We start from the raw sequence: 12,543 nt of genomic DNA, 5'->3' as shown, positions 1-12,543 counted from the left end.
ACAGAATATGCATACAATTCAGGGCATTTTAATAATTTCAGCCCAACACACTTTCAGGCCATTTTTGCCTAACTAGCATTCTCATCACACACCAGTCATTAATGGCTTGCTGCATTGTGTCTTATACCTCAGATCTCCCTAACCACAATGGCCCTATAGAATGGACACGCTTTAATGATACTCGATTTACAGATCTCGGAAGGATGAAAGGCTGAGTTGGCGCTGCCAGGATTTATCCTGGTGGTCTAAAGATCACACCCCATCAGCATTAATTAAGCACTTTTATTGGCTGCTTTCCTGCTCCAAAAGTGCTTGCATAAGTATTTCATTCATTATAGGCTCGAATTCAAATTCTGTATTATAACTCCCATGCTGCTCTTCCTGTTGTTTTTTTGAGTTTCTTTCATGTTACAAGTTTTTTGTTTACTGATGCATATGGAAACTTCGCGTGATCATATGAAATAGAAATGGTGAGACTTCACATAAGAGTTGTCAATATCACCTTAACAGATACAATATGCGTTGCCGGTTGCAAAATGGCCAAGGGGCTGTTTAAAGTGAAAGTGAACTCGTTCTGTCCTGGAACGACAACCACCGAGTTGCCATGTAAACAGACAGCGTTTCTATTAGGTCCACATTTTAAATATCATTCACGGCGTGATGTTGATTCTAGTCAGGGGTGGGTAGCGCTGGAACGCTGTTCTAAAACACAGTGGGTGGTCTGCGGGCGCTAGCATCAGAAGGCATATTTGCATTTCATTTACATGCCTAATTCTCTGCTCGGAACAAAGCATTGCTGTCCATTTCGACTGCTTTTTAGAAAGTCCTATCCAGGCGCTGGTGATTACCGATGCATTCTCATCAGCCGCTGATAGTCACGGGAATGCTCCTTTCAATGCTGTGATGACATTGAATCAAAACGCGGGAAATGCGGCCAATTTCAGATGAATGGATGAACTGAACAATGAATGAAATATTGTGGTCACTCGCACAGCGCTAGCCTGCTGCCCGAGATCATACTTCTCCAGGTAAAAGAAAACATATTTACATCAGCTGTTCAGATAAGAGAATCACACAATGCCAGGATCATTATGTATGTAAGAAAGGGGATATCGAAGCAGGTTCACTGCTCCACCCAATTACAAACAGAAACTAGGGTTTCACCACGATTATGCATCTCTTCATTTCTGTCATTAACAGATGCTGACGGCTACCTTTGTGGATACTTGCGAACTTCGTTCTCACACGGAATTGTGTGTAAGTAAGTGTGAGTGTGAGTTTTTGTATATAGCATCTTGTCTTTCCTTGATGTCAGGGCAGGTGTGTGTAGAAAGGGGTTAGGACCAGCATGAGTCACCAATATGGTCAGTCCGGGGTGGTCTGTGTCCAGTTCGAATTTGAGGGACAGCTGTGCAGTAACCTATCCAGACTCTGCTGTGGCCTCGTGTTTTATCTTTCCTTTAGTTGAGACTAAAGATATAGCTAGCTGTCGTAATGTGCAAATGGACCGTAAAGTGTGGTGCCCATTGCTTGGTTCAATGCCCTTTATTTTGCCATCCATGGTTAGTGGCAATGTTCCTTATACTGTTTTGAACGAATTTCTAAACCGAATGGTTATGCACTGCACTCAGTGTCTGACTTGCGCCGGCATTACGAGTGTCCCAGGAAGTAGGTCAGTTTCCCCCCCACACAAATGTACTCATACCAGGGGTACAGGCAGGGCACGAGTCCCAAAAAAAGAAGTGGGGAGATTAATTAAGTTAGACAGCATGCAAGTGACTTCATGGAGCATAACAGCACACAAAGCACATAACTTCACGGAGCGTGACATCGTAGAAATTGGCATCAAAACCCATGACCCCACAGGAAATGACATCACAAGAAGTGACATCAGATCATAAGACCTTACACATATGATTCTGTTGCTAGTGGTTAGACGCCATCTACCCGTGTGTCCCCTTGTCTTGTACCCTGGGTACAGGTATCTCAGAAGAAGGAGAATATCTGGCTTATGACTAGTTAGGCCCACATGGTCCACAAAAAAATGGGGAATTACAGGGGGAATATTTAAATCTGGGCCCGATTCCCAAGGTAAAATTCCGGGTGTGCCTCAGTCCCAGCAGACTGCGGGCACTCGGGCAATGCCCGAGGGGGTGGTATGCAAATTCCAGCTGTGGGCTGCTTTTTTGAGCAGTCTGGGGGCCAATTAGGGTGGTTTCTGCATTGTTGGATGCCGCCAGCGGCCCGGTGGGTGCCTGAGTGGCCTTTCTGGAGGCAGATGGGTGTCCATTACCTCCTTTTTATCAGAGGTGTCACTCCCTTTCTCTCGCTGGACCGGTCCATTCATGTATGCAGATTGAGCGGGGCAGGGGGCCTGAGCAAAAGTGGCCTCACTTTTTTTCAGTTGTGTTTCACTAGTGTAAACTAATCTGTCAATTTTTTTTAACCCCCCCTTTTTTATAAAATGTCGCCGAAGCAGTGTTTTGCTGAAAGGCAATATGCAAATGTGGGCCACTTTTTTTTAGCGGGTCCGGGCCGATTTTTAATCCCAATCCAACCCTGCTCAGTCCATATTTTCATTAGGAGCTTAAGCTGCACAGTGGACAAAAGTGATAGCCACACTGGGTCTGAAACAGCACATTTTGGTGCTGTTGTACCTCCAAGTGAGTTGAAGTGCTAGGCAATTGAAGAAATGGAGACTACCAGGACATTGAATGTATTTTCAGGCTGGAGCACAAGTTATTTCCTCATAGCCCTCCTCCAAGCGTAAACTGGCGCATCACTGTTGTGGTCAAATGATATTTTTGCCTATTTCCAACAGGCACAGCGCAATTGTGGCCGGTGATGTTTTCACTGCTTCCATGTCCGTAAACTTAATTTCCACATTTATAAGCAAAAGTAATAGTTATAGGCTGTCCATATGTCCAATGTATTGCAAATGTGAATCTACTTAACACCATTAAGCACCCTAAAAGTAAAAATGCACAAAAGCACATTTAATATATACAAAATGACATTAATAAAACACCCCACATAAACTGTGCAAATAAAAATGTAATTTTAGGATTTTAAAGGTCATGTGCTTTTGGATTTATCAGAGTTGCCTTTCTAGTGTAGTTCTGCAGTTTAACAGTCACATTTATTTTTTAAGGTGTCAACATTTGCCCATCCCACAACTGCCTGTACTCCTTGTTTCATGCAATGTGTAGGCATTTCAGAGGGTACACAATTGTAACGCATCTGCTTCTCTGCATTACATTTGTATTCACACAAAATATATGTGAGCACATAAAGCTCATGCAAGGGGCAGGTGTATCAGTATTTTTGTGCTCTGAAAACACCAGTATCAAGTACACAGTCTGCACTGGCACCTGATGCATTCTGCGTATGACCTTTTTCAAGCCAAGAATAAGCCATATCGCAGTGTCACAGCACACCCCTCAACAAGGCTCATGTAGCCCATTTTGGAGCTGAGCCACTGGTGACTCATGTACATCCTGTCACTTCACTTGATCATGTGTCCGGTTCAAAGAAGTGTATTGCTACCTTGTCGAATGTATGGGTGGGGGCAGTACGGTGTTTGGCTAACTGGTGAGTTACAAACTGCAAATGTTAGGTTCCTCTGCGGCTACAGCATGCACACCCTATCTTTGCTATCTTTAGTGTATTTGTACAATAGATGTTGTGTAGGGTCCTATCTTTCCCTCCAGTAAAGTCAGGATCTCAGGCACGCCTGTGGCTTTTTGTTTAATAACCACCTGTCGCTGGCACCTTGGTTCACCATTAAGGAATTTAGGTTGTCTGTCCTGCTTCCTGCAGGCTTAGTTGCTATTGCTAGTGGTATGCAGCTCAAGGACACACATTTTTTAGAGACACAGGCAAAAAACATTTTGTTGTAGGAGTGCTTCCCTTTTCCTGGCAACAAAGCCACTTAACACCTTTTGTTGCACTTTGATGACCTATTGGGCTCTTGTGAATAACTCAATAAAGCAGCTGTTTGCATTGGTCTTACTGCTGCAATGTAGCAACATCACAGTGCTCGGGAGTCTTAGTTTTATTTATTTGTTTGATTAATTAAAATCTTACAAAAAGTGATTAAAATATCATCAAATATAAAAGATTTAAAACACTATATACACGATTGCTATCATGTCTTACTTAAATAAAATATACGGTATATTTTGGGATATAATAAAAAAATAATTCAAATATTACTCCCTAGTTTTTTACCAACAGCACTTAAAAATTTTACAAATGCAGAGATCATAAATATATCTTTAGAGTTTAGGCATGCCATCAATGCTTGCCTACATGTCCTTAGTCCACGGTCATTTAATAGTCTCTTTAAGATAATTTTCCTTTCCGTTTCTAACTCGGGGCAAAGACATAATAAATGTATAATGTTCTCTTGGCCACATTTACATAACCTACATTCAGTGTTCTCTTCAGTCTCTTTCCATGTGGGTAAATGGCATAAACCCGGCAATAAGCCAAAGCGTGCTCTGATAAAGACTTTCTAGTTTTTCTGCGACCATGTTGTTTCAAGATATTCTTGGACTTCTTTTTTGATAAATCCATTTATAATTGGCCATGCATGTTTTCTTTTTACAAGTATATCCTTGTCTTTTATCAGCGACAGATGATTAATAAATTTGTTGATTATTTTTTTTTAAACTTTTTTGGGTAATAGTATTCTCCCAAATCGATATTACACCAAATTCTTCCTTCCCTTTATTTAGATAAGACCAAGCCTGCCATAATAGCTGGGACATTTGGTTTTCTTGATCGTTTTTTATCCGATTCCAGACTTTAAGAGCTTGTCCTTTTCTTGCAAGTAGCTGGTTATTTATCCCAAATTCGAGCCTCACCTGTGCTTGTGAGGCATTATTCGGCAGGCAAAATAAGATTTTAAAAGTTTTTGAAACTGCGTTATTAATAATCTCTGCGTCTTTCCCATTTTGTACCTCACAACCGTATGTCAGGGTGGGTAATAATTTCGCCAAAATGATCTTTAGTAAAGGGTGATAAGACAAGTCACTTATTGATTTCTGAATAATCCTAAATGCCGCAATCAAAGTATTAGCTTTTCTTGTAATTTCTTTTTTTTGCGGAAGAAAATTTCCACTATCATTAAATATAACTCCAAGATACCGGTAAGAATCAACTTGTTCTAATCTAATTCCCTCCAGCATCCAATTGTATTTATTTTTAAGCCTTGTATTTTTTGTAACTACCATTACTTTGGTCTTTGTTTCATTTATCACCATATCATTTTCTTTTGCGTACAGTGATATACGATCTATTAACCTTTGCAACCCAACTTTGGTTTGACTTAAAAGAATAACATAATCTGCATACAGCAGATTAGATATCTGTTTATCTGCTAATCTAGGCGGATGCGCGTTTTCCTCGTTCAATGCGGTTGAGAGATCTGCTACAATAAATTAAATAGCAGTGGTGCAAGGACCCACACTTGTTTTAGTCCTACCGTCGTAAGTATTTCGTTGGTTAGTGTTTGACCATCACCAATTCTTACCCTGATACAAGTATCAGTGTACAGTAGTTGTATCATTTTCAATAGTAAGTTTGGAATGCTCTTGGTCTTTACGTTTTCTCCACAGACGATGTCTGTTCACACAATTGAAAGCCGATTTGAAGTCAACGGGGTGCCGCTCGTAGCTGTGGGGAATTTTTGGCCCTTTGCCGCTTGATTGTGAAGCCGGGGAGCAGGACCAGCACTCACCTGGACCTTCGGCTGGTTCCTCTTCCTGCCCCGCCTCCTGACTGCTCTTTACGGCTCTCGGCCCCCGCTTCGCGGGAGCCGCTAGTAGCTGTGGGGAATCTTTGGACCTTTGCCGCTTGATTGTGAAGCCGGGGAGCAGGACTGCGAGTACCAGCACTCACCTGGACCTTCGGCTGGTTCCTTTTCCTGCCCCGCCTCCTGACTGCTCTTTACGGCTTGAGGCCCCCGCTTCGCGGGAGCCGCTCGTAGCTGTGGGGAATCATTGGACCTTTGCCGCTTGATTGTGAAGCCGGGGAGCAGGATTGCGAGTACCAGCACTCACCTGGACCTTCGGCTGGTTCCTCTTCCTGCCCCGCCTCCTGACTGCTCTTTACGGCTCGCGGCCCCCGCTTCGCGGGAGCCGCTCGTAGCTGTGGGGAATCTTTGGACCTTTGCCGCTTGATTGTGAAGGCGGGGAGCAGGACTGCGAGTACCAGCACTCACCTGGACCTTCGGCTGGTTCCTCTTCCTGCCCCGCATCTCACGTCTCCTATAATTCCCGTCGGAGGCCGCTGCGCGGAACGCGCGCGGGACGTGCCCGGGCGAAGGGCGGGCCCGTCTGTGCCCGTCAGTGGCCGAAGGAGGCCGGGCAGGGCCGCCCCCGAACATTTGAACATTTGAACTCTTGTGAGTAAATGTGGGGCACCTATACCGTGCTATAATTGAGTGAGCTTTCTATTGCCAATTACTATAGCGTTGTGTATCTGTATAAGTGCCCAGTTATGGCCGTGAAAGGGAAATGTACAGGGGTTCGTGGGTCGGTCTCTGGCACCCTAGATCAGTTTATGATCAGGGCAGCCTTGCTTCTCGAACACGAGATAGCCATAACTGAACGCCGCCTCTCTTCTGAACCCCTGTATTCCAGACGTTCGTCCGTTGGCCCATTATCTTTGGCTAAAACCCCTACCAGGTCTAACGAGCCAAGTAATAAAATCTCCGCTCTGCTAGGTAAAGCTAGCTTTGAAGGGTCGGGGGTTAGTCTATGTGAAAGTCAGTTAACTACAGAAGGAGGGACAGTGAATGCTGACATAGGTAGTGCAGTAACTCCTAATGTTCAGCCACGGCCCAAAAGATCGTCTAATAATAAAAACAAATCCAAGAAGAACAAGGGGGAGAACGAATTAAAAGTAAGGAACCCTAAAACCCCTACTATAGCTAAGGTTAAGAAATCTGCCCCTTCGGAAGTTAGTTCACTTACCCAACATTGCTCGAATGCTTCTGATATCGAGGCCATTACATTATCCAACTTAACAGATTTTGGGGGACACATTGAGGAAATACCTGCCCCCATGAAACCGGACGTCACATCCCCATCAGTTGAACATATGATGAGATCTTTGATTCTTCCTTTATTGGAACGTATCAAATTATTATGTTTAAAAGTAGATAGGGTGGAACAAGTCATGTTGGATAATTTTTGCACCCTAAAGAATATAATTAAGTTACAGAACAAAGTTAGGCTAAGCCCTAAAGCCACATGGCCTTATCCGACAACGGCGCCTGTGATATCACCTACTGTTGACAAAATAGTTAAGCAGCAAGGTAGCCATAATAGTATACAGAACGGCCAGGAGAAAGGGAAATGTAGTAGTACCCCGAACCTCCCTATTACTAGGAACTCTAGTAGTAACTATGATACCCCAGGTAAACCGTCTTCGGTGGTTTTAGATCTTCCACCGGAATCACTCCCATATGTTGCTGTATTGATTGGGGTCCCAGTATTAAAAAAAGGTAAATTAGAATCGCATCGGGAGTTGAAGAATAAAGTCATCTATTGGCTAAATCTACATAGACCTATCCCCAGTAATTTGAATGGGGAAATTCTGTTTGTAAGAAGGGCAAGTTGGTTGGGCCATAGTTCGAAACTCACATCGGGTGATATTATTATTATCAACTTTAAAGATCCCCATGCAGTGAGCACCATTTGTGACACTCGGTTTTATAAGGATAGCAATGGAATTGTAATAAGAGATTTAAATTATTTTTACTACTCGGCCCCTGAAGCACAGATGATATATCTTTCAAAAAATAGTGGGTTGTCTGAGCAGAGGGTAGATAATGATGGTAAAGCCTGGGAAGTATGTATGCACCGATACCCAGGCAGAGGCCAATCTTTACCATTCAGGGGGGAGATCCCTGTCTCAAATCGATATCAAGTTTTAAGTAATCTGGAACTAATTAATTGACCTAGTTCGGGTAGCGTCTCCCATGAAGAAAAGATAACCCCAGATTGTGCTGTATCTGAAGGGTTAGCCCAAGCCCATCCACTAATAATACCGACTGGCGGGGAGTCCATCTCTGAAGGTTTAGCGACTACATCCAGTGATGACATCTCCATACCAGACCCTACTTCCCTAACTATTGAACACCCCAGTAATAGAAGAGGATTACGGATAGTTAGTTGGAACATAGCGGGATTTATTGCTAAAGGGGACTTACCAGGATGGCAGAATTTTATTGGCTCGGTGACATTATTTGTCTTCAAGAAACTTGGTGTACCAACTACACTAGTTTTGAAGGTTTTGATGGCTTTACCCCTTTTGAATTACCAGCAGTAGCTTCCACCTCAGGAAGAGCCAAAGGGGGTCTCCTGGTTCTGATTTCTATTAACTTACCCCTAACAGTGGAAAGGTATCTTCAAGTAGGGACCCTGGTCCAGCTTTTATGGTTGCGGGTCGAATGTGGGCAAAATATCTTGTTAGTCAACTTTTACAACAACATCTTTGACAATACCAGGAACTCCATTGTTATGGAGTTAGCTGCTGTTATTGAACAATTGAGTGTAGAGGGCAATGTTTTGTTTGATGTTTTGTGGGTGGGCGATTTTAACCTCCCGACCTGCGCCCAGTCTACATCTAAAGCTTGTGGGGTAACTAATAATGCAGGGACTGAGGATTTGCATTTTCAGCATAATCCATATGGAGAATCGCTTAATAGTTTAATGGCAGATTTGAACTTGGAAATTTTACAGTTTTCCAAAAGAACGGAAGGTATCACCCTCCCTACTTTTACGGGCAGGAATTCTAACACTACAATCGACCATGTATTGGTCTCTTCCACTTTAGCACCTTATTGTGAGGCCCCTATTATTGTGGAGTCTAGTCTGAGTGACCACAATTTTATCATCCTATATATCGCTATCGACCCCAGTATGTTAAACGTGCAGGGGAAAATTGTTGATAACATTGTTCCATGCACGCCAAATGGTTTTAGGTTAAGATGGAAAGGGGCAAAATGTAAGGAACTTCATACTAAAGTGGTAACCACCTGTTTAACCGATATTAATAATATTTTAAATTTTTATAATGATTCTAACTGTGTTTTGAGTAATTTCTATAGTATGAATAATCACATTAACACTTTGTTTACCAAGATAGGAAATGTAAAGTTTAAATGTGCCCCGGGTTGGTTTGACCATGCATGTACATCCCTATTAACGAGACTCAAACAAGCTTTGTCAGTTAAGCCTAGGGATCGGGTGAGGATCCGTGCTGCGAGATCAGAATATTATATTGCCTTAAACGTAGGAAGAAGGAATTGCAACAACATGCTTGGGAAAGCCTGATTAAGGCAACAGCTACGTCCAACTGTGCTCTTTTTTGGGCTACAGTGAACTCCCCATTCCTCAAAGATGAATCCATCCCGGTACTTACCTCAAACGTAACCAGTGAGTCCTGGGTCTCTCATTTTATTGGTATTTTTGACCCTACCAGGTCAAAGGTACCGTTTACTAACTATTGGCCGATTTTACCCCTTAATATTACTATATCGGAAGTTGTGCTAGCCATTAACAATAGTAAGGGGGGGAAGGCCCAGGGCCCGGATGGAGTCCCTATCGATGTTTATAAGGCAGATGTATCTTTATGGGGTCCGGTTCTCACTGTTGTTTTTAATATAGCAGTTAATAATGAATCCCCTCTTTCATGGGCTGAATCAATAATAATACCAATTCACAAAAAGGGTGATAGGTCGGATGTCAAAAACTATCGGCCAATTTCCCTGCTTGATTCTTCCATTAAAATTCTGAGCAGAGTTTTAATGGCTAGACTGGAGGAATGGGCAGAGGAAAAGGGGATTTTATCAGCCGCTCAGTATGGTTTTCGAAAAGGCCGAGGAACCATTGAGCAATGCCTAAATCTAGATCTCCTGATTGGGAAATATACTCGGGCCAAGCAGGGTTCTCTATATCTTTGCTTCGCCGACTTAAGCAGCGCTTTTGATCTGGTGGATCATGCAATCTTGTGGAGAACCCTGCTTGATCTTGGCACTCCGGAGGGCATTGTTTTCTTTTTGGCTCGGCTCTATATTAAACTCCAAAGTTGTGTCCGTTTTGGTATGAAGGGCGAGTGCACTCCTATGTTTAATGTTAAAAGGGGAATTAGACAGGGATGCTTTCTTGCCCCTTTACTTTTTACTTTGTTCATTAATGGGTTCGAGGAAGCCCTAAAATTGGTTGTGTCAGACGCTCCTCAGGTTAAAGGGATAAGCGTACCCATGTAACTATATGCGGACGATTCCGTGCTGCTATCCAGGACCCCAATTGGTCTCCAACGCTTAATGAACAAGTTTTCTAAATTTTATACAGGAGAGGAAGCTACTTATTAATATTAAAAAGACACACACTATGGTTTGTGGGCATGCTTGGAAGAAAATACCCTCCTTTTATATTAACTGCCAGAAATTATCAAATGTGGACACATTTTGCTATCTGGGGATCACTTTTTGTAAAAACAATTTATGGTCCCAAGAATTTGCCAACGTTCGCGCCAAGATGACGAAGAGCGCTTTTGGTATTTTTAGATTTGCCAATAAGTTAGGAGATAGACGCATTGGTGATATGTTAAAAATTTACCAGGCCAGAAGTGCGTCTACTGCCCTCTACGGTGCGGGTGTGTGGGGTTACCACCCGCACCCGTGTATCCAATTAGAGGAAAACCGCTTTCTCAAAAAACTCCTTTGCCTACCCCACTCGGCTTCCACTGAGATTATTCACCAGGAACTCGGAATTAATTATTTGTCCGACCTGGTGTCTTTAAAACCCCTAACGCTATGGCATTCTATCTGGCGGAAAGAGGAGTCTACCTTTAGTAGAGCTGTAATTGAGGATTGTCTTCTCCTGGACAATTTCTGTAAAATACCATGGTTAAAATTTGTGTATAGTTCCTTCCAAAATATATTTAATTTTAATATTCTTACAAACACATTTGCTGCTAATAACACACCTAAAAGTGAGCTGAGGCTTACTTTTTTAAGGCACAAAGCCAGTGAGCGAGTCTCTATTTTAGAACAATCTCCCCTGCTCATTTTTTATAACCGTTTTAATAATTATCAAGGATTTAAACTCTATCTTGGCCTGATTACACGTAGTTTGCATAGATTTTTATTAACTAGGTTGCGATTAGGAATTATACACCACCTGGTGGCTTTTCCAAACATAGAAACGCACCCGGAAGGGCCTTGTAAATGTGATGGTTCATCAAAGCAATGCACTCTGCACTTTCTTCTTATATGTACATTTTATCTATCTTGGCGTATTGTATATTTAAAACCTCTTTTTATGAAATATGGGGCTTTCAAGGTTAATCATGCTATGGAACTGATTTTTAACCGGATTTATCCTGATGTTTGTTTTTTCACTGCTACTTTTCTTTCTAAATCTATTAGAGCCCAGAAATGTATAATGTTTTAATTTATGTCTGTATGGATTATATTATATTTATGGGTTTTTTGGGGGGATTTTTTTTTTTAATGTACTTTTATGGTCATATTCATGTACCGAATAAAGTTTATTTACTGAACTGAAGTCAACGAAACAAAAGTACAAAGGCTGTTTAGCTAAAAGTGACTTAACCATTAATACAGAGAAGATCAGTATATTTGTGGAGGTTCCTAAGCCTCTGATAAACCCTGTTTGATTCGGGGGCAATATCCTTTTATCCTTTACCCAGTCTGTCAAACTAGATAGTAAAATCTCCCTGCAAACAATTTTGCATCAGTATCTTGGAGGGTAATCAAACGGTAATTCTCCGGTAATTGCCAATTTCCTTTTTAAAAAAAAGGAGATATTAAAGACCCTCTCCATGATTTTGGAACCAGCCCCGTTCGTACGACTTCGTTAAATACCTTTGTCAAATATATAGCCTAGAAATCTGGTTCTTCCTTATAAAGAGCAAACGGGATGCCATTGGGTCCTGGTGCTCCGTTTTTTTGCTTCTTTATTAATTTTGCGACTTGGGTTTCTGAGGTATAAATTTCTGAATCACATTCTATATCGGTTTTAACCATTATTGTCTGCTTGCTTTCTTTAATATTTGGTTTGGCTTCCTCAATATTTGCTTCTATAACGGGATTTAGGATTTTTATAAGATATGCAAACCATTCATCTTCATTTAAGGAGGATGTAACCACAGATTTATTCGGCCTAGTTAGTCCATTAATCACTTTCCAGAACTCCCTTGAGTTTGCTTGAATACTGGAATAGAAGACTTTGGTCCACAATTCCTGCTTGACTTTATTTTTTTCGTTCCAAATTAGTTTCAATTTATTGTTGGCATTTTTTAGTTGTATTTGTATATCTTCATTATTTGGAAGCTTATTCAGCTGTTTCCTAAGTCTATTGCGGGTCCGTCTGATTTTTTTGATTGTATGTGGGAAATTGATGTTAGTATCCCTTTTTTCCCTCTGAACCATTTGGTTTTTTTAAACACGAAAAGAGGTATCATACGGTTCAACTATTTTCTGTGTGAAATTTTCCCATTGCT

Source organism: Triturus cristatus, chromosome 8 (assembly GCF_964204655.1).
Source record: "Triturus cristatus chromosome 8, aTriCri1.1, whole genome shotgun sequence".
Classification (NCBI taxonomy): Eukaryota; Metazoa; Chordata; class Amphibia; order Caudata; family Salamandridae; genus Triturus; species Triturus cristatus.
This window is presented reverse-complemented; position numbering follows the sequence as displayed.